Genomic DNA, 20,808 nt, shown 5'->3' with positions numbered 1-20,808 from the left:
AAGAGAGAGAGAGAGAGAGAGAGAGAGAGAGAGAGAGAGAGAGAGAGAGAGCGAGAGAGAGAGAGAGGGAGGGAGGGATATATATATATATATATATATATAGAGAGAGAGAGAGAGAGAGAGAGAGAGAGAGAGAGAGAGAGGGAGGGAGGGATATATATATATATATAGAGAGAGAGAGAGAGAGAGAGGGAGAGTGATGCGTGCACGAGGCATCACTGCTACTGAAAGGAAAGGTACCCAACCCGAACTCACCGATTTTGATGATTTTCATATATGTTGTAGAACATAAAAAAATAAGAGACACGTATTTTTTTTATCGGCTAATTTTCACTTTTAAGGGGTAAAAACCTCCCCTAAAGTTAACCCCCAAAAAGCGTTTTTTTTAAATATCTCGGCTTAAAATTAATATTTTTCAATGAAACAAATTGGAGGTTATTTCTTACAAAAAGAGCAAGTATTTCATGGTGATTTGAAGAGTAAGAGTAGCATCCCCTATTTTTTATTTTTTATATTTTTTATATTTTAAAAAAAAATTGGAAAAAATGTTTAAACATCCTTAATAACAAAATTTAGTTGACATCTTTCGGTGTTTTCATAAATATTACCCCTAAGGGGGTAAACCACCCCTAACACAAAATAACTGTAAATATGTAATTCAATACATAATATTTCGTAGAAAGTTTGTATATAGAGGTTTTCGAGGTCGCTGATTACAAATCTGTTATCAGATTTTGAAAATTCAAAATGGCGGAACCAAGAGGACGGAAATATCGAAAAAAAATTTTATATAATAAAAAAGTTTTAAACGACTAAAAAAATTGGAAAAAATTTGTAAACATCTATAATAAACAAATTAAGTTTTTCGATTTTTTCATAGATACTACCCTTTAGGGGGTAAACCACCCCTAACACAAAATAACTATAAGTATACTTCAATCCATAATATTTTGTAGAAGGTTTGTATATAAGGGTTTTCGAGATCGCTCTTTGCAAATCTGATATCAGATTTTGAAAATTCAAAATGGCGGAACCAATGTGGTGGACGAAAATGTCGAAAAAAAATTTTAACTTTCATAAAAACTTGTTATAAATGTGTTATCTTTGTAGCCTGTACATGTGAACTAAAGAGCCTTAAACCCTAAACCCCTAAAGAACAAATAGGCTAAATGGTTGTGCTTTTTAACCAAACCACCTCAAATTCCTAAATTTGTAAACAAGAAAATTCTGTGTGTGAAGCAGTTTTATAATTTCCGTAGAAATTGTTATCAGAATGTTATTGAAATTCCTTTATTGTAAATTCAACTTATAATGTATTTTTGTTTATAATATTAGAGTATAATAATAATCTACAATCTTTTATCTTTTGCCATAGTGCATTTTTTGTATTGAGCATAAAATATATTATTACGATGTTTTTACAATAATGGTAGTCTTCATAAAAGTGTTTAAAGCACAATGCTTTTTTGCACCAACCACATCGTACAATTGCAATGTTTGTGCACCCTTCTATTTCACAATGTGTTGCACAAGACTTTCCAAAACTGAAATCTATAGGATTATCAAATTTATCTGGTTTTTCATTGACGTAACCGCTTTTATACCAGGAATATTTAAACAAATCTATATATCTCGGTGAAGACAGTTGGTTGTGAACCAATGATTGAAGTTTAATTATATTATTTCTCACATGTAAATTCATATCATGATCCATTAACATTACATTATCAGAAAATGTTCGGACAAAGTTTTTCCAAATACGGAATCCATAGACATCAAGTGGTTGTATTTTTCCTGTGGTTCCAGTTGGAATTTTTTTGTGTTAATAATTTTATTTTGTGGCATTGTTTCTTCTATAACTTTGTCACAATGACCACTCCAAGAATCAAGTAATAGTATTGAGTGATGGCCTACATAGGGATAAAATATTTTTTCCAACCAGATTTTGAAGTGATCTGCAATTAAACGACTTACTAATTAACTGATCAACGATATTACAATGTAAAAATTGTTATTAGTTCCCTTACTTGTTGTTAATTTTCCAGATTTGGATGCTTCCACGTACACGTTTTCTGGTCTAAATATGTTTTGTTCTACAATAGGGCCAAACTTGCCACTTGGTTCCTTTAAAACAAGAAATAGCGGTGACAACAATTGTCCAGTAGCTGATATTAGTGGCTGTATAGTATAACTATGCGTTGTTGCTGAAATTGACTGTACCAGACATTGCACTTGCTTTTCTCCTTCTACTGCTAATGTTCTTCCAGAATGCATTTCTAGCTGAAATCCGCTCTGATCTGTATTATACAAATTTTCGAGTCCAATCCTTGGTATACACGATTTAACGTCATCGATAAATGCTTCAGCTTTAGCCGTAAGTTCTGCACTACTTTCTAGTGTTTTTCTTGTTATGAACTTATTTATTTTCCTAGAAACTATTCGGTGTTCTTGCTTAAATTTGAGTAACCAATGTTTAGAAGCTTTGAATATAATATCATCAAAACCAATTTCTTTTTTAGCTTGTAAGGCCCATCGAATTATATCTTCATCATGGATAATTGAACCACTGTCGAGAGCTGCTTGAAAATTATCCAGGGTATACTGACAAATTTGTGCTACTTTTTCTCTATACGTGCCACCTTTATTAATTGAATGAGCCCAACGACGTAGCTGACTAATAGATGATACTTTTTTGAATCTGTTTTGTACTGTTTTGAGACTTAAATTTTGCTTCGTTTTGCTACTTCTCCAAAATTCTACAGCTCTTTTTTTGTATTCAAAATCTAGTTCTTCATTATCTGCTGTACATTGATTTGTTGGTGCTATATCCGGATCAGGAAAATGATGTTGCACTTCATCTTCAATTATTTCCACATTATGGTCTTTATACTCTTCTTGAAAATCCAAAGAGTCATCAGTAATCATTTCTATCATCGTTGAAATCATGTGTTGCATCTATTAAAATTTCTTTTATTTTTTCGGCCAACTCTGTTTCGTGATAATTCGTGACACTATCTGGTATGTTTAACGCTTGAAAGTATGCTAATAATAAGTTTAGAACGTTTAACGGATTAATTTTCATTTTTCAATCTAAAATGAAAACAAGCGGTAAAATGTATACAAGCTGTGTTTTTGCATGTAAGGCACGACTGCTACATTTCTACCAGAATAAAACGAGTGAATGTAAATTGAATCAAATCATTAATTTATGCATTGGAGAAGAATTCTCGTTCCACTTTGTGATGTTCGGAAAACTCTAACTTCATAATAATTTCGGAAAACTCTAACTTCATAATAATAAGAAGAATAAGCATAATTGCAATAGCAATAATAACAGTAATACTGATAATAGCAATGATAATGAAAAATAATAATAATAATTAGAATAATATTTATTATTAAATTTAGATTTTTTGATAAATTCATTAAATCGTATCAAATAGTATTATTATGGAATTCCAGACTGTAAATATTTTACTATAGATACAATAATCATTACTTCGAGAATTAATCTAAAAAACGTTTGGTTTACGAAATAATTGTAACAATGAAAAACTCCCAAGTTTGACAACATTAAATTTTATTACAAAACGCAAAAGAGTTTGATAAACTAATTTTATTAACCTATGTTTTTTCATTTGCAAAAAAGTGTGGACTTTTTGAATTTATAAAATTATATAATTATGCAATTTATGAAATACTTTATAATTTATGAAATTACTTTTGAAATTATGCTAATTTATAAAAGCAGAAAAATAAATAATCTTTGATTGAAACATAAAACGAGACGTTATTTGTTACATACAAAATGATAGAATAAAATATCGGTAATATGTCTATACTCGTGTCTACGGTAAAGCATAGGCCTTCGGCTTGTCTGGAGGTTAGGGGTTTGGAGTCGTTTGGTTAAAATGCACAACCATTTAGCCTATTTGTTCTTTAGGGGTTTAGGGTTTAAGGCTCTTTAGTTCACATGTACAGGCTACAAAGATCACACATTTGTAAACAAGTTTTTTTGAAAGTTAAAATTTTTTTTCGATATTTCCGTCCACCATATTGGATCCGCCATTTTGAATTTTCAAAATCTGATAACAGATTTGTAATCAGCGACCTCGAAAACCTCTATATACAAACCTACAAAATATTATGGATTGAAGTATACTTATAGTTATTTTGTGTTAGGGGTGGTTTACCCCCCTAAGGGGAAGTATCTATGAAAAAACCGAAAAACTTAATTTGTTTATTATAGATGTTTACAAATTTTTTCCAAATTTTTTAGTCGTTTAAAACTTTTTTATTATATAAAATTTTTTTTCGATATTTCCGTCCGCCATATTGGATCCGCCATTTTGAATTTTCAAAATCTGATAACAGATTTGTAATCAGCGACCTCGAAAACCTCTATATACAAACTTTCTACGAAATATTATGTATTGAATTACATATTTACAGTTATTTTGTGTTAGGGGTGGTTTACCCCCTTAGGGGTAATATTTATGAAAACACCGAAAGACGTCAACTAAATTTTGTTATTAAGGATGTTTAACCATTTTTTCCAATTTTTTTTAGTCGGTTTAAACATTTTTATTATAAAATTATGCCAAAAAATATATGTTTTCAACCCCTAAAAAATAGGGGATGCTACCCTTACTCTTCAAATCACCATGAAATACTTGCTCTTTTTGTAGGAAATAACCTCCAATTTGTTTCATTGAAAAATATTAATTTTAAGCCGAGATATTTAAAAAAAACGCTTTTTGGGGGTTAACTTTAGGGGAGGTTTTTACCCCTTAAAAGTGAAAATTAGCCGATAAAAAAAAATACGTGTCTCTTATTTTTTTATGTTCTACAACATATATGAAAATCATCAAAATCGGTGAGTTCGGGTTGGGTACCTTTCCTTGTTGTAAGGAAGGGCTGGGAAAAATTCACGTGCAATAAACCGTAATTATTTGATGTGATTCCGTTCTTCCGAACGTCGGCGATTGCGCTAATTCCTACGATTTAAGAAAAATCCTCGCGCATAAGAGGCGCTAGGTGTTGCGCACCTGTGCTGGAAGGCACAGCGTCGCAATATTAAGCTCATTTAGATATACATACAGCGCAACATCTTTTGAATTCAGATTTAAGAATGTTTTTAGCATTTTTTGTCAATTGGTAGATCAATTCAGTTGAATTGTTATCCGACAAACCTTGGATTTAAGCTTTTTTGTCGTGTATAGCAAAATATTGTTTTGTTAATATAACATAATTTTCCAAGTCGTTTGAATTTCGTACGCATCCCTAGCAAAATTGTTAAAATCGCACAAGCACATTTTTTTTTGCTTCTTTCTGTAAAAAGCTTTGTAATAGTAATTTTTAGAGTTCGTATAGAGACATGTTAATTTCTCGGCGATATGTGAAAAGTCGGCGAATATTGGGTTGATGCGACACCAGTCAGGCGTTCAGCTGTCGAGGACTCCCTGGCAAGGGTGGATGGCTGGGGAATCAGTATGAAGAAGGTGAAGTTGGCCTGACCAATTCACTTTTTGAGGGGGACTATAACGGGCGGGTATAGCGCTCGTAAGAGCTAGTCGGCGCGAGTGCAGTGTAGTGCGTCGTTGGCTCAGTGGTTAGAGCACGCGCTTTGAGATCTCGGGGACGTGGGGTCGAAACCTCCTCGTCGCTTTACTTTTGTACAAATTATTTCCCGAAAACACCGTTACAAAACATTTAGTTGTTTGACTATGTAATTATTGTAATTATCCATCCCAGGTCCTGTATATGACTGCCGTCCGACAGGATCCAAAAAGTTATCCAGAATACTGCATCAAAAATGGAGCACTGCACCGCCATATCCTACATACGTTGGATTTTAACGACACTGACACGACCGAAGACTGGAAAATCTGCATACCCACCGAAAAGAGATTCGAAGTGTTAAAAGAATACCATGACGATCTAACCGCAGGGCATCTGGGAGTGGCCATAACACTACAGCGGCTGGCCCGGAGATACTACTGGCCAGGTATGCTACAAGAAGGAGCTAAGTATGTACGTAGCTGCATAAATTGCCAAGCTTACAAAGCTCAGCATCAGACAAAAGCGGGCACCATGCACGCAACCAACATCGAGCACCCTTGGGAGATGGTCTCGATCGATCTTGTCGGACCTCAGCCACGATCCAACAAGGGAAACATATGGCTACTGGTAATGCAGGACAGATTTACCAAGTGGGTGGAGCTAGCAGCATTTAAGAAAACAGACAGCAAGGCCATAATCCGTCACGTGAAGGACAAAATTTTCCTGCGCCATGGTTTCCCCAACACGCTAGTCAGCGACAATGGTCGGCAATTTGTCAGCAGGGAATTTGAACAATTTCTGAAAGAAAATGGGGTAAATCACCGGAAAACCCCACCGTACAGTCCGCAATGCAACCCGGTAGAACGGACCAACAGGGTGGTTAAAACAATGATCGCCAAATATGCAGGCAAACACCAGAAGAAATGGGATGAAAATTTACGAACTAGAATTTGCCTACAATACCGCAAGCAGTACAGCCACCGGCTACACTCCGGCATACTTAAACACGGGAAGAGAGTTTAGAACGCCAGGTAGTTTTCACCAGAAAGTGGGATCGCAGCATACTACACCGTTATCCAGTAGAATTCAGCACATAAAGGATGCCATTGAATTAGCAAAGGTGCAAATGGCCCGTCAATTCGAAAAGCAACAGAAGCATTATAACCTTCGGCGACGGGAATGGAAGCCGAATATCGGTGACAAGGTAGTCAGAAAGTTGGCAACTTTGTCGAGCAAGGCCGACGCACGAAATGCCAAGCTAGCCCCAAAATACTCAAAGCCACTTACGGACAAGAGGCAGGTGTTGCCGGTTATATTTGATCTACAGGACGACAGAGGGCGCTACGTGCGGCATATACACGTGAAAGACCTCAAGCCCTTCACCGACGCGGAGCAGGAGCTATAAAAGCGCCAATAACGAGAAACCTCGATCAGTCGTCAGCCCAACGCCGAGAAGGATGGACAACCAGCTGTAAGAAGCGCCCTCGTGAGAGCAACACCAATGTCAGTGGAGCTATCGGTATACGGTCAAGAGTTTATCGCCGTCATTGACACCGGAGCCCGGATTTCCACCCTAAGCTCAGAAGCCGCGGAGTATTGTTTAGAGCATGGGGCGGAAGCATTAATAGCAGAATCAACAGTCGAGCTCCGTTTCGCCAGCCATTCCAGCAGCAGCATCCGAAAGACTCTACTAGTACAAACACGGATAAAGGGACTCTTACTAACGAGTCCTTGGGCAGAAGTAGAGGAACAACAGCCACATTGGATTATAGGCATGAATATCCTAGGACCCGTACATGCACGAATCCTTATGAGCCCGGTCAACCGAGAAAAAAAGAACCAGAGGCGAAAATTCAACAGGCAACAGGCACAACGATTACGATGGCGCAACACCGACGAAGGACTTGGAAGTAGCTCCGAAGAAGAGGAAGGTAGAAATTTAGTTCATATAATCAAATTAAAATATTGTATTTTAGTTATAAGTTAGATTAAAGCGACAATAAGCGATTAGGTAGATAGAAACCCGTATCTCCGAACCCCGAAAGTGACTTTTCTCCCAATTCGGCTTCAGCTTGGCATCTCGTAATCGGCGGAGAGTTTCGCTAGTCAGCTGTAAGTCCTCTGTAACAATGACTATGTCGTCGAGGTAACGGAACACATTTGGTTCTAAATCTGGTGTGATGACTGCGTTCATTAGCCGCATGAATGCTGCTGCTGCCGAGTGTAAACCGAATGGAAGCACCTTGAATTGCATTAGACCTCTTCCGGGGACAGTGAAAGCGGTGTACTTCTTGCTTTCTTCTGACAGCGGGATTTGCCAGTATCCATTTTTCAGGTCGATCTTGGTTAGGTACTTCGCCCCCCGGAGTTTGTTTAGCGTCGCGTGAACTTGCGGTAGCGGGTACGCATCTTTGATGCTGATTTTGTTGATGCCCTGGAAGTTGATGCGAAAGCGCCTCTTTCCATCCTTTTTCTTGGCAAGAACTATATTAGAGCTCCAAGCGCTGTCGGATAGCTCAATCACGTCTTCTTGTAACATCTCCTCGACCGCCTCGTCGATTATCTGTTGCATGGCGGGGTTGCATGGCCAGTAGCGTTGCTTGATTGGATTTGATTCGGTTACTTTTATGGTGTATTCGATGAGCGGTGTGGGGCCCTGGATACTTCTGAAGAGTTCTTTCTCATATTGGATGAGTTCGTCCACCCGTGCCTGTGTATCTTGCAAGATTTCCTGAATGCCGACGCTGCTGATAGGGAGTACCGAGGCATTGGACCGGTTGGGTTGTAATTCCTTTCCGGCTATGATTACACGGATGTTTGCGTAACGCATCCATCCCCAATAGCACTGCATGACGTAGCCCTTCCATGACAATAAACTTGCTCCTGAAGGTGGCGCCGAGGGTCGTCGCTTTACCTTCCACGTAGTCTGTCAGTTCGGTGGTTGAGCCGTCGGCCAGCGTGACGATTGTCTCTTGCTTCCCATGCTGCCAACCATTGTTTCGTCCTATCATGGCGGTTTCTGGCGTCACGAACGAACTCACTGTTCCTGGGTCGACTAATGCCCGCACCGTTTCATGATTGATTTGTACGTTTACGAGGTATCGGCAGTCTTGGGGCGGTCTCCCTCTATTGCTGAGCCGCCCCTTGGTGCGTTTCCCAAACGATCCGGGAACCCGTGGCAATCTCTTGTGAGAACGCCGTTCTTTCCACATACGGAGCAGAACTTCCGAGCTATGTTCTTGCAGTAGGCGCGGGAATGGCCGCGTTGTTTGCACCGCCAACAGCATCCGTAATTGTAACTCGGGTTTCATATTGTAATATATATTATCGAGTTGCTCTATCACCGTATATCCTCCCCTTCTTCTCATCAGGGTGGTCAATGCGTTGCAGTAAGCCCTTATATTTTCGTTCGGTTTCTGAATTCGTTCGGCGACCTGTCTGGTTAGATTCCGCCGCTAACCGCTCGATAAATAAAAATTTCTCAGCCTGCTTTCGAGCTCCTCCCAGGTTCAACAGTCGCTGGCGTAGTTGCGTCGCCATTGCAGGGCTTCCCCACGCAGCAGCTCCGGTGCACCTTGCAGCAGCTGTTCACTGGTGAATCCGTATGATGCCTGTAGTTCCCGGATACATTCTAGGAAAGAGTAGACGTCTCTTCCCTCAAAATGACAGTTCCACTTGCGTATTTGGTCGAGAACTTTATTTTCTCCAGGTGATATTTTTGGTGGATCTCCGGTCGGGGTGGATGAGCGTCCGGCGTTGCGGGATTCTTCAAGTGTTCGTTGGATCAATTCATAGCGTTCGAGCTCTAGGTCTTGCTTTAGGTCAGCTTCTTCGTCATACCCATTTGGATCTTCTGTTTTCCCGATGAAATCTTGCGGGTTCTTCCGGGCATATCGAACTAGTCGCTGGCGAAGCTCTACCACGGTACCCTCATGGTTGAGGTTTCTCCCCTGCAGCTCGGCGATAAGTTGCTCCTTGTTGAGGCGGTAAATCCAGCTGACCCTCATCGTGAAAAAAAATTTCTGGCTTTACTTCGATGAGAATTCTCGTGTACAATTTATCGAAAAAAAAATTTTTAGGTGAAATATTCTTAATTAGGTCCCTGTCCGAGCGCCATGTAACGGTTCAACTTTCCCCAGGATTTGGACAGTCAGTCGGTTTCAGAATCTGGATTGGGGAAAGGGGCAATAAAAGAGTCTGTTCTTATGTTTTTATTCTTAACAAAATATATTTCCTTAAGTAGATAATAGTAATTGGGAATCAGTTAAATCCCGTCTGAAACAGAAATCAATTATGCGCTTGGTTAAGAATATTTCGCTTTTACAAATGGAATTGTTTAAACTAGCGCTGTTAACAATTTACGAAAATATCTACGCGACTTCGCTACAACAATGCGTCGGTGGTTACGGCTACGGTGTTTCGGTACGGTGACGGTATGACGGATCTGGAATGGGTTTGAAGGTTAGGATTTCATTCGGTACGGTGGAGTCGTGTGCGCACGGCTACAACGATCCGGGTGACTTGCGTAACAACAATCTCGACCGCCTTGTGTGCACACAGTAGCGGCCAGGATAGTGTAACGGGATTTTGAGGTTATCCCTCGGATTTATGAAGTCGTGTGCGCACGGCTCCACAAATCTTCGTCGCTCGTCTCGTTCCTCTCTTTATCCTGTGTGCGCACAGAGGTAAAGCGAGTCGTGAGATGTCGGCGTAAGGCTGGCTTTGTTGGTTAGGATTTTTACGGTGGCACCGGGTATCGTCATGTGTGCTCACGTAGATGAGGCTCGATGTCGCTCGGGTGTTCCGGGTTCCCTCGTGTGCTCACGACGGCAATTCGGAGTTTCGGGGTTCGGAGATACGGGTTTCGGTTCGTTTACCAAGTCGTCATGTGTGCTCACGAGACGACTTCGTCGGCGTAGATCTATCTCTCGCTGTTCCCTGTAGTAACGTGTGCGCACGATGCTACCTGGAGTGGAGCTCGAGTAGAACTGTCTACCGTGTTGCGCTGTCCGCCTTATAAAGGCGCGCGGTGCGGATACGTCTGAGCGTGTACGCCGCTCGCGCCGCCTGGCACGTCGTTGCTAAGCTGTTCGTCGGCTGTCGTGATTCGCGCTCGTGCGGACTCGCCTTGCGGTTGTTGCGCGCGCGCTCGCTTCGCTTCGTGCGGACTCGCCTTGTGAATGTTGCGCGCGCGCGCCCATTTCGCGTCGTGTGTATTCGCTCGTTGCGCATGTTTACGTTTATCACGGCCGTCCTCATGTATATTTATATGTGCGAGACTCGCGTCTCGTCACAATTTCCTGAAAAAAAATTTGTTTAACTAAAAAACGTTTTTTTAATGGGACGCAATAACTGGAGTAAAATGAGAGATATCAGCTTCTACTAAATAGATTTTAATCCACCTAGCCTTTTTTTTTTTATTAATTTGGGAGAAAAATTTTAGTTTTCGCAGATACGTTTTTAGGCACGACAGCGGTACGCAAGTGCCTTATAGTTTTGTAAACGAAAAATGTGTGAGATCAAATTTTGTCAGTTTCATACATCCTTCATCCACCAAGGTGATTAGAGGTTTAGGATCAAACTCGTCTTCTTTATTCTGCATCGTCTAGCTGTCTGTTTCCTGCATCATCGTACGGTCATCTGCTTCGTGCAGTCATCCTCTAGACAGATGCAACCTCGACACTTACGTTCCTCTGCATCAGGCAGGGAAGTGAGAGCTCAACTCTGAGACCTACGTTCCTCTGCATTGGTCCGAGGAGCGTTACGTATTTACGAATCAGTGGCCTTCGTCTAGCAACACTTTTACTCGGCTGTTTAGCTTTGTCTTTCCCTTCTTTTCTCTTCGTCATTTCTAACCTTCTTGAAAAAAGTCCTTACGTAGTTGTTTACTGCGCACCAACTATTCTCCCACGTCAACATAGCTGTCATCATTGACTCAGGTGTCACTCTGGTCTGAAGTTTTCGCTCCATTTACTATCGCGGACAGTCACAGAAGACATACTGTGCATCTTCGTTGGCGTCCAAAAACACAGGGCAGTTTGGACATTTCTCTATTTTAAATTTGTGTAGGCACGACTTCCCCATGTCCTTTTAGTATCCAGTCCTCTATTCTTGGTATGAGGCGATGTGTGCATTAACCTTCATCACTGGAATCCCATCTTTTTTGGCACTCCTTCATTGTCTGCTTCCTTGCGGAGTCCCAGATTTCATTCTGCCTGTTGTTACTAATCCGTCTCTTCGCATCGAATACGTCCTTCCTCTTCATTTGTAAAAGGTCAATAGATAGCAGACCGCCTAGTCAGGCTTATACAGGATGGATATATTCAATAGAAAAACACTTGTAGTTGATTGACTTTCACGATTTATTCAAGATAAAGTTTTATAGGTATCGGGATCGCGACTTAAGCCCGAGAGATCGAGTTAAGACCCGAGAGATAGACTTAAGATCGAGTATATAATTACAACTGGTCGCTCGGCGTATACAGGGGATACTCATTAACCTCGCTGATCTACTTATTAATCTGAGTCGTCAGTTTTCGGCTTCGTAACGATTCCGCTAATATTGCTTAAATGCAATACGTCGCAGGACGTCACAGTTATATATTCAAATTGATAAATGAAATTTTTTACCTTTTCATGATGTAGTTCGTATCCGGTGATTTTTCTATACAGGCACACGCAAGTTTTGAAGTATCTACAATTAAACTTATGCATTAAAACTTATACACTAATGAATCTTTGTTTTTTTTCACTGTCTTAAACTAAGTCATCCTGTTGGCAATGTAGTGGATCTGTGTTGCAATCTGCACATAGGCAGAGCCCACACAGATCACAACGCCACCACCACCGCACGCGTTGCACCAAAAAAAACCGTCCAGAGCTGAAGCAAAAATCTTTATTTTTGCGCGGAAGCTTTACACGAGGTGCTGGCAAGTTGCATCGCTCAGCACGGGTTAGTTCTGCCATGTACGCTATTCGGCGCTCCCGCACACGCCTGATTTTCTGCTGCATTCTGTTGAGGTCTTGCCGACGTTTAAGCTAAATTAGACGCTGCCTTTTTCGCCACAGGTGTTTACGGGCTCCGAGAAGCCGATGCAAGCGGGCTTCTCGTTCCGGATCCCTTGCAAGATCACATGGCTCGTCTGCTTCGCTATCACTACTACTGATGCTGCTGTTGCTGCTACTGCTGTTTCCTCGGTGCCTTGACTCGACGTCGCTATCAACATCAGAGTCGTCAGCCATTTGCTCGTCCTTTGTCTCCTGCTCCTCTTCTTGGCCACTCTGATTTTCTTCCTCCTCCTCCTCCATTTGGTCTTCATCGTCATCTTCAGCATCGCGCAAAAGCTGGATTCGCGCTGCTTCCTTCTCTCCCGCTTCATCTTCATCCTGAGCCTCCTCCGGTCTGGACATTACCCGCGCAGTATTTTCTTTTTGTTTCTGGACTTGATACATTTGCTCAATATCTTCGTCGTCGGCGTCGTTGATCTTCCGATCTGGATACAGCGGTTCTGGCGACCCGTACGCACCAGCAACAAAATTGACGAGCGCTGCCACGTTGATATGGCTGCTGCTATTAATTATAGCAGCAACCTCTTCGTCGAGCACGTCATCCTCGAGACACTAAGGTAGCACAGGGTTGCGCGGTGGTGGCGAAGCAACGCAGTACCGGTAAGCCACGCGCACGTTTATTTTGGCAAGACTAAGGACAGGCATTTTGAAAAGACAAAAATTTCGCACTTGATTATTACTCTGAGAGAGCTGGTCAAGGACTGGAGAAGCTGCGCTGATTTTCGCCCCCCCCCCCCCCCGCCACACACTTTTTCCACCATTTTTTAGTTTTAAAAGCCCTGAGTTGACACTTTTTGTCAAAACCTTGAGACAGAAGTCGTCAGTTATCACCTTAATATCTTATATTTCGACTAAGTGCATCTTAGATTTATTAAAAAGTGTGAAATGTGTGGAAACTTGGTCTCTAGAATAATCAAATGACCAAAAAATATCTCGAGTTTTTTTTCGCCCACAGCCACGATACTCACATGCACTCTTTACGCAAAGTGTATGAATTCGGGAGAAGTAATATCAGCATATGCATCTCTCTCTCTCTCTCTCTCTCTCTCTCTCTCTCTCTTTCTCTCTCTCTCTCTCTCTCTACTAGCCTAATACGTGTGGGTACAAATCTAAGGAGTGGGGGTCCTGGGTAATATGCTGAGTACGCGTAGAGAAGGGCAGTGGCGGTGGTAGTGGAAACACCCCCCACAACATACATCAGTCGTTCGTGGATCGTTGGAGTGTCAACACCTTAAGGGGACCTAACCACCTTAAAATAATTATTACAGTAATGTCTTGTTTTTTTGTAAAACTGAATGATTTTTTATGCCAAATTGTAAAGTAATTATTTAATTTAATATTATAATATAAAAAACTATAGAAATAATTTTTTACATATGTCTCAATAGATATATTCTCTTAAAAACTGCTGCAGTGTAGAACATGCTATTTTTTTGAGTACCGCAGGATTCAGACTAAACGGATCAATGAATTGTAAATCCCACACTCACTCCGTAGAGAGATGTCTAATGAACAGAACAAGCCTTGGTTTGGTACAATTCATTGATCCGTTTAGTCTGAATCCTGCGGTACTCAAAGAAAAATACAGGGTATTGAAACAAGCATTATTAGAATAATATTTAAAATAATACAAAAACGTGTTTTTATTATTTTTCTGAAATTTGCATCATAATTCTGTATTAAATATTATATTACAATATGTTGTTCTACTACTTTTTTACATTTATTTGGAGTTATAGCACTATACTTTAACTTTAGTAGATCATAACCTGTAAAACAAAAGTACGTGTATTTACAAATTACAATATGTTTTACATGTCATTATAAATACTTATATAAAAATGTCTTATAATATACCTGTATTTAATAAGGTAACTGCAGTTCTGTAAAACTTTTTATAGGTTATATTACTGTGTATAGTGTATACTGTTTATACTGTAAAAAAAAATAATAATTTTTACATCTACAATAATAGAATATTTTGAATATAATTTAAATACATTCATACATACCAATTTGATTAGAAATAACATTTTAGTGTCCGCCACTGACATATGCACCATCATCAACAGTTGAAATACGTAACAGTCTTCTCAATTTTCTTGCCTCTTTTGTATTACACTCTGCTTGTTTTTCAGCATCTTTGATACATGCTTGATCTTTTGTTACTGCAGGGAATAATGCATTTTTGCCAGGCTTGATATGCAACTCTGACATAAGATACAATAATTCTTTCCAGCCACTTGAAAACATTATACAAGCTAAGAAGGCAGATATTTGTAGAGTCTCAAGTCCCACAAAGTCCGTTTTAGGAGCAATATTCCACAAAACATTATTAAAGGACTCATTAGCATTCTGAGTTTTTTCACCCAAACATTTTCTTAGAAGCTCTGGCTCCAACAATTTTTCAAATACAACCTTGATCTCGTTTAAAAATTCTTCTGATAGTGTTCGTGGATGAACATACGCATCTTGTTTACCTTCAGCTACTGCTTTTTGGTATTTACACCAAGAGTCGGGTCCAGGAGGACAGTGCATGTGCTGAGGATTTTGATCAGTTGAGGCTTTGTGATAAAAAATTGCCCAAATTGCTCTAGTCATGTCTTCTATTGAATCCGGGTGTGTTCTAATAGCATTGCCATAGTAATTTTGTAGTGTATCTATAATTTTATCGGTCAGTTTTCCTTTTCCTCCAAGTTTTTTGTTTTCCTTCATGTTTCAGAAATACGTACCAAAGTTGCGTTTTTTAACATGACCACAACACTCTTTCTTACTTATTGTCACATGAGTTCCATAAGGTTTAGAATTTATAATGTTTGAAAATGTTGACGAATCTCCATCTCCTAAGTACAACACATATTTTACATTATATTTTTCTATTGATCGACTAAAACTATCCACATTCGCTGAAGGCTCCATTGACTCAGAAGAACCCCAATGGTTTTTTGTACATGATGGTAAGTGTGCGCTGTACCAAATTTCCCATTCTTTAGTACCTTTTGATCCATGAACTTTTTCATACTGGTTGCATTGTAAACAGTAAGAAGAAAGAACTTCTAAATGAATAATCTTTCCACTTTCTTGACCCAAGATTGTAAAAATTCCATTGTGGGATCTATGACCTCGACGCTACCACGTACCATCACCTTGAATACCTATTTCTCGTTTACAAGCTACGATTTCATCTGGAGTATTCGTAACATTTGATTCATAATCTAACATATTTTCATCTAAATCTTCAATACTCAGTTGACTAATAGCTTCTGGATTAACACTTTGAGGTTCACATATCTTATTTTGTGAATTAGTACGTGTAAGTCAAAGTTCTTCGTCTACAGCTTCAGACATAAACTTATCCGCAACTCTTGATGTAACTTCAAAAAGCACATTACGTATTTTAGTAAAAGTTGCATTTTGAATTGGAAGAGGAAAGTCCATTACTCCACAAAAAGTTCTCAGTCTTTCTAGGCCAACACCAACCAGTCTTATAGCTAAAGTATTTGACTTGAAAAATTATTAATTTTGCTATACGTTATTTATATAGGTTGTTTAAACAATTTTTTTTTGCAAATCTGATGACAGATTCGTAATCAGCGCACTCGAAAACTTTATATTACATACATTTTACCGCCCATTCATATGTTTTCAAAAAAGTGGTTTAAGGTGGTTAGGTCTCCTTAACAAGTAAGTCACTCCATCGCTCTCCAAAGTGCCTTGAAAAACCTAAGACACCTTGGATAGGGAAAGAAAAGGTAAGGGGTTCTCTCCAAAGTGTCTCGAAAAATCAGAGGCACTTTGGATAGAAAGAGGGAGAGTGAGGGGGCTTTCTCTCCAAAGTACAAATGGCACCTTGGAAAGTAAACAATCTTGACCTTGACCTTGACCTCTCACTGGTTCGGAGTGGGGGGTCAAGGTCAGCTTTGTTTACTTTCTCCATGTGCCGGGGTACTATTCTCCTTTGGGCAGTTCCGGTTTTAGTACGCCATCGTACACGATGTTCCAAGTCGGTGGGCCAAGTACTGACCCTTAGGGGACGCTTCCTGTATCTTCTATAGTAATAGTAGGATTATCTGCATAAAAGGGCATATATTGATTCCGGAGTGCCTCGTACATTTTCCTCCGTTTGGCCGAATTGAATGCATTTTTGACGTCTAATGTAACTATGTCGAAGTACTCCTTTTTTTCTCCATTCTACCTTTTCCCCTCTATAGCTGTTTGCGCAGTGTCAATCACTAGGCTAACTGCGTCCAGGGTTAAACGATTCTTCTTAAAGCCATATTGGTGTTCCACTAGTTCACATTTTCCTTCTATAAAATGGTCTATTCTTGTGCTCATTATGCGTTTCAATATCATGCCTGAGGTATCTAGCATGCAGAGCAGTCTGTATGATGTGGATTCCTGGGTTGGCTTTTTACCCTTATGCAGGAGCGTGAGTTGCTGTGTCTTCCAGTTTGTGGGTAATATTCTTTCTCCTATACATGAATTATACAAGTCTACGAAGACCTCTAGGTGGGCGTGAATGGCATACTCAAATGCAATATTAGGAATGCTATCCAGCTCTAGACCCTTGTTGCTTCCTACTCTTCTGCAAGCGGCTAACAGTTCCTTAATCGTGATCGGTGAAGTAGCCTCTTCGTTGTCACCTCTTTCAATGACACTTAATTCTTTCTGTTGCCTAGGGAACAGTGTAGTCACCACCCGGTATAATAGTTCCAAGCATCTTAGAGGGGGAACGGAGCTTCCTTTGATCTTTTTCATTACTACTTTATTATACGGTCGATTCTAAGAGTCTTGTTCGACCTCGTCCTGTAATTCCCTAAGCCATCGTCGCTTGTTTTCGCGGATTTTTCTCTTTAGGCTCCTTTTCCGTCCTTCATTTTTTTCGCAGGCATCTACTATTTTCAGACCTCTTCCAGTTTTATAGTACTTCTTCCTCGCCCGTTCTTCTCGTCTTCTGTTCCAGTGGCACTCGCAACGTGCACTTTCAACCTCTTCGTCCCACCGGTATACTGGTGGTCGTATACAGTTGTGCACTCTTCTTGGCATGGCCCCGTCACAGGGTTGGGTGATATCCTCCATCACCTGATCAGCCTTGCTGTTTGACGATGGTAGCTTTTGCATTCCTTCCAATTCTAGCAGAAACAGCTCCTTATCATAATTCTTCATTTTCCAACCGACTCCTTTGGTCTCCTTATTCTCCATTCCTGGTCGCTGGCACTGTTGAAAACTATCGTCTGCCGAGCAGGGGCCCTAAAGCTGGCTCTTATGCCCTGAGCAAGATCTTTCATCTGCTTGAGCACACTATTCCAGTCTCTAAAAAATTGACCAGTTCATCAATTTTATCGCCCAGACCATCCAGCCGTGCGCTTGTGCCATCCAGGCAGGTACTTCTTTCTTCGTTGTAGTTAAACTCTTTTACTGTTATATCACTTGTAGCTATGTTTTCATCAGAGGTCAAGTGTAAACCTTTTTTTTCGGCAAAAAATACAGCAAATTCAAATTTACACAAACAGACACTACGATTCCAAAATGTTACGGACTACCGAAGATACACAAAGAAGATATCTCAATGAGACTAATTAGATCAACAATAGGTTTACCGACTTACTCATTATCAAAAAACCTTTTTAGCATCATACAAAATAGCATTAAAAAAACCGAAATCACACATAGAAAATAACTACGACTTCATAGATAAAATAAAAAATATAATTGTTCCACAAAACCACTGTTTAATCAGTCTTGATGTAAAATCGCTATACACAAATATCGACAAAACACTCGTCAAACAAATTATTGAAAAGAGGTACGCGCAAATCGCACAAAAATCTGAAATACCTCTCGATTCTTATTTTCAATTTAATGGAAAATTCTGCAAACAACTTTTTGGCACACCAGTGGGCTCTCCGATCTCGGGACTATTCGCAGACATTGTCATGGATGACCTTGAGATCGATGCCTATCAAAACTTTCTTTCCAACCAACTTTCTTTTTCCGATATGTCGATGACATTATCACATGTATCCCGAATGACAAAATTGACGAAATTCTCAAAACATTCGACTCATACAACGATAGACTACAATTCACTTACGAAATTGAGAATAATAACTCCATAAGCTTTCTAGACGTTCTAATAATAAAAGACGAGAACAAATTAATAACAGACTGGTACACGAAACCAACATTCTCAGGCAGAAAAAGTTTGCCTTCCCAATTATAGTAGTTTTTATTTCTTTGTCATTTCAGTTTTCATCTATTTTTAGCTTAAATTCATTTTTTATCAGTTTAAATATATTTAGATCATTTTTTAGTAGAAGCAAAAACTTCGAGCGCGATACTGCTCCATAGAGCAGTCACAATTTGCGAGGTTATTCCTTGCGAAAAGAATCATGTGATATTGTTACAAGTGAAAGTGTAATGGCTCGCGAGACAGACGCTCTGTCGTCGCGCCATGTCCGCCATTCACTTTTCTACTCGCTCTCTTATAGTAATTAGACGTAATAAATAATATAATTTACACGTGACATTTTTCCCTAAATTCGTTAACATTTAAAGCCTGGATTTAAAATGTGACGGTACACACACACACACACACACACACACAGACACTTGCGCGAGCTCTTTTTTCTTTAATTGGAAGTAATAGCTATCCCTGAAGCGGACGCAAATGACGAAATTTTTCCAACAATCATCACAGAGGAACTACTGGCTGCACGCAAAAGGGTTGGGAACAACAACGCTCCGGGCTTGGATGTTATACCTAATATTGCATCAAACCAAGCTATCCAGGCACGCCCCAATGTCTTTGTAGACCTATACAATTCATGTCTCGAAAAAAGGACGTTTCCTAAGAACTGGAAGAAGCAACGCCTGTTACTAATACCAAAAGAAGATAAGTCATCTGGAGAAGCTGCCTCATACAGACCATTCTGCATGCTGGACACCCCGGGCAAGATTTTAGAGCGCATGATCGGCGTTAGAATGGACCAAGTCATTGAAGAACTAGGTGTACTAACGAAATATCAATATGGCTTCAGGAAGAAAAACACTCCACTCTTGACGACGTCAACTTAGTAGTCGACACCGTTAGAACAGCAATAGAAGGGAAGAGATGGATAGGAGAAGCCAAGAAGTGCTGTCTTATTGTTACACTGGATGTTAAAAATGCGTTTAACTCAGCCAGCAGGGACAAGATACCCGAGGCACTACGGAAAAAAGAGGAACCCGCATATATAAAACGGATTATGTCTGACTACCTGAAAGACAGAACCCTATTGTATGACACAGAGAACGGCACGAAAACCTATAAAGTAACCAGAGAGGTCCCACATGGATCAGTGCTTGGCCTATCATTGTGGAACATCATGTACGATTGAGTACTTAGGCTAGAGCTACCCGAAAGGGCAACGGTTGTAGAATTCGCAGATAACATTGCAGTACTGGTAGTAGCAAAGCAAAAGGTAGAGGTGACGGAAACTGCTAATGAGGCTGTAGGTATAATCCACGATTGGCTAAAGTAGACTGGACTTGAGCTTGCTAGCCATAAAACGGAGGCTATCCTTATATCTAGTAGGAAGAAAAAGGAGACATTACCACTGACAGTGGACGGACACGAAATAGACTCCCAGCTGATCATTAAGTACCTGGTAATTAACATGGACGCCAGACTAACGTTTAAGCAGCATCTCGAAAGAGTGAGTAATAGGGCAGCAGAAGTTGGTGCTGCACCATTGTGACTAATGCCGAATGTAGATAGACTAACACAGGGTCGAAAGCTACTTCTAGCCAGTGTAACTACATCAACTTTTTTATACGGTGTCCTAATATGAGCGGGCGCTATGTTGGTGAAGTCCTACGCACGATAGCTGTCAACAGTTTATAGGAGAAGTGCATTGCGGGTCACTTCTGCCTACCGAACAGTATCAGAAGATAGTGTGTGTGCATATCAGGTATCCCGCCTATTGATCTGCTAGCAACAGAAAGAAAGAATATATACGACGAAAGCCAGCGTGGTGACAATACTCAAAAGGAAGTTTGGAAATCCATGAAGGAACAAACCCTAGCCGAGTGGCAAAGACGATGGGTCTCGAGTGAAAAGGGGCGATGGATGCACCGCCTCATACCAAGGATCGTTGACTAGACCAAAAGACGACACGGGATAGTGAATAACTAGAG

The 20,808-nt window shown here is 40.1% G+C and overlaps 1 protein-coding gene across 1 annotated transcript in view; it reads left to right on the top strand.

Annotated features, from left to right (window-relative positions):
- Nucleotides 1-20,808, top strand: part of LOC100116347 (phosphatidylinositol 5-phosphate 4-kinase type-2 alpha) — a 246,197-nt gene that overhangs the window by 151,859 nt on the left and 73,530 nt on the right. The window lies entirely within an intron of this gene.

The sequence above is a fragment of the Nasonia vitripennis genome, assembly GCF_009193385.2.
Source record: "Nasonia vitripennis strain AsymCx chromosome 5 unlocalized genomic scaffold, Nvit_psr_1.1 chr5_random0002, whole genome shotgun sequence".
NCBI lineage: Eukaryota > Metazoa > Arthropoda > Insecta > Hymenoptera > Pteromalidae > Nasonia > Nasonia vitripennis.
Note: the sequence above shows the minus strand (reverse complement) of the source record. Positions and strands in the feature narration are given on the sequence as shown.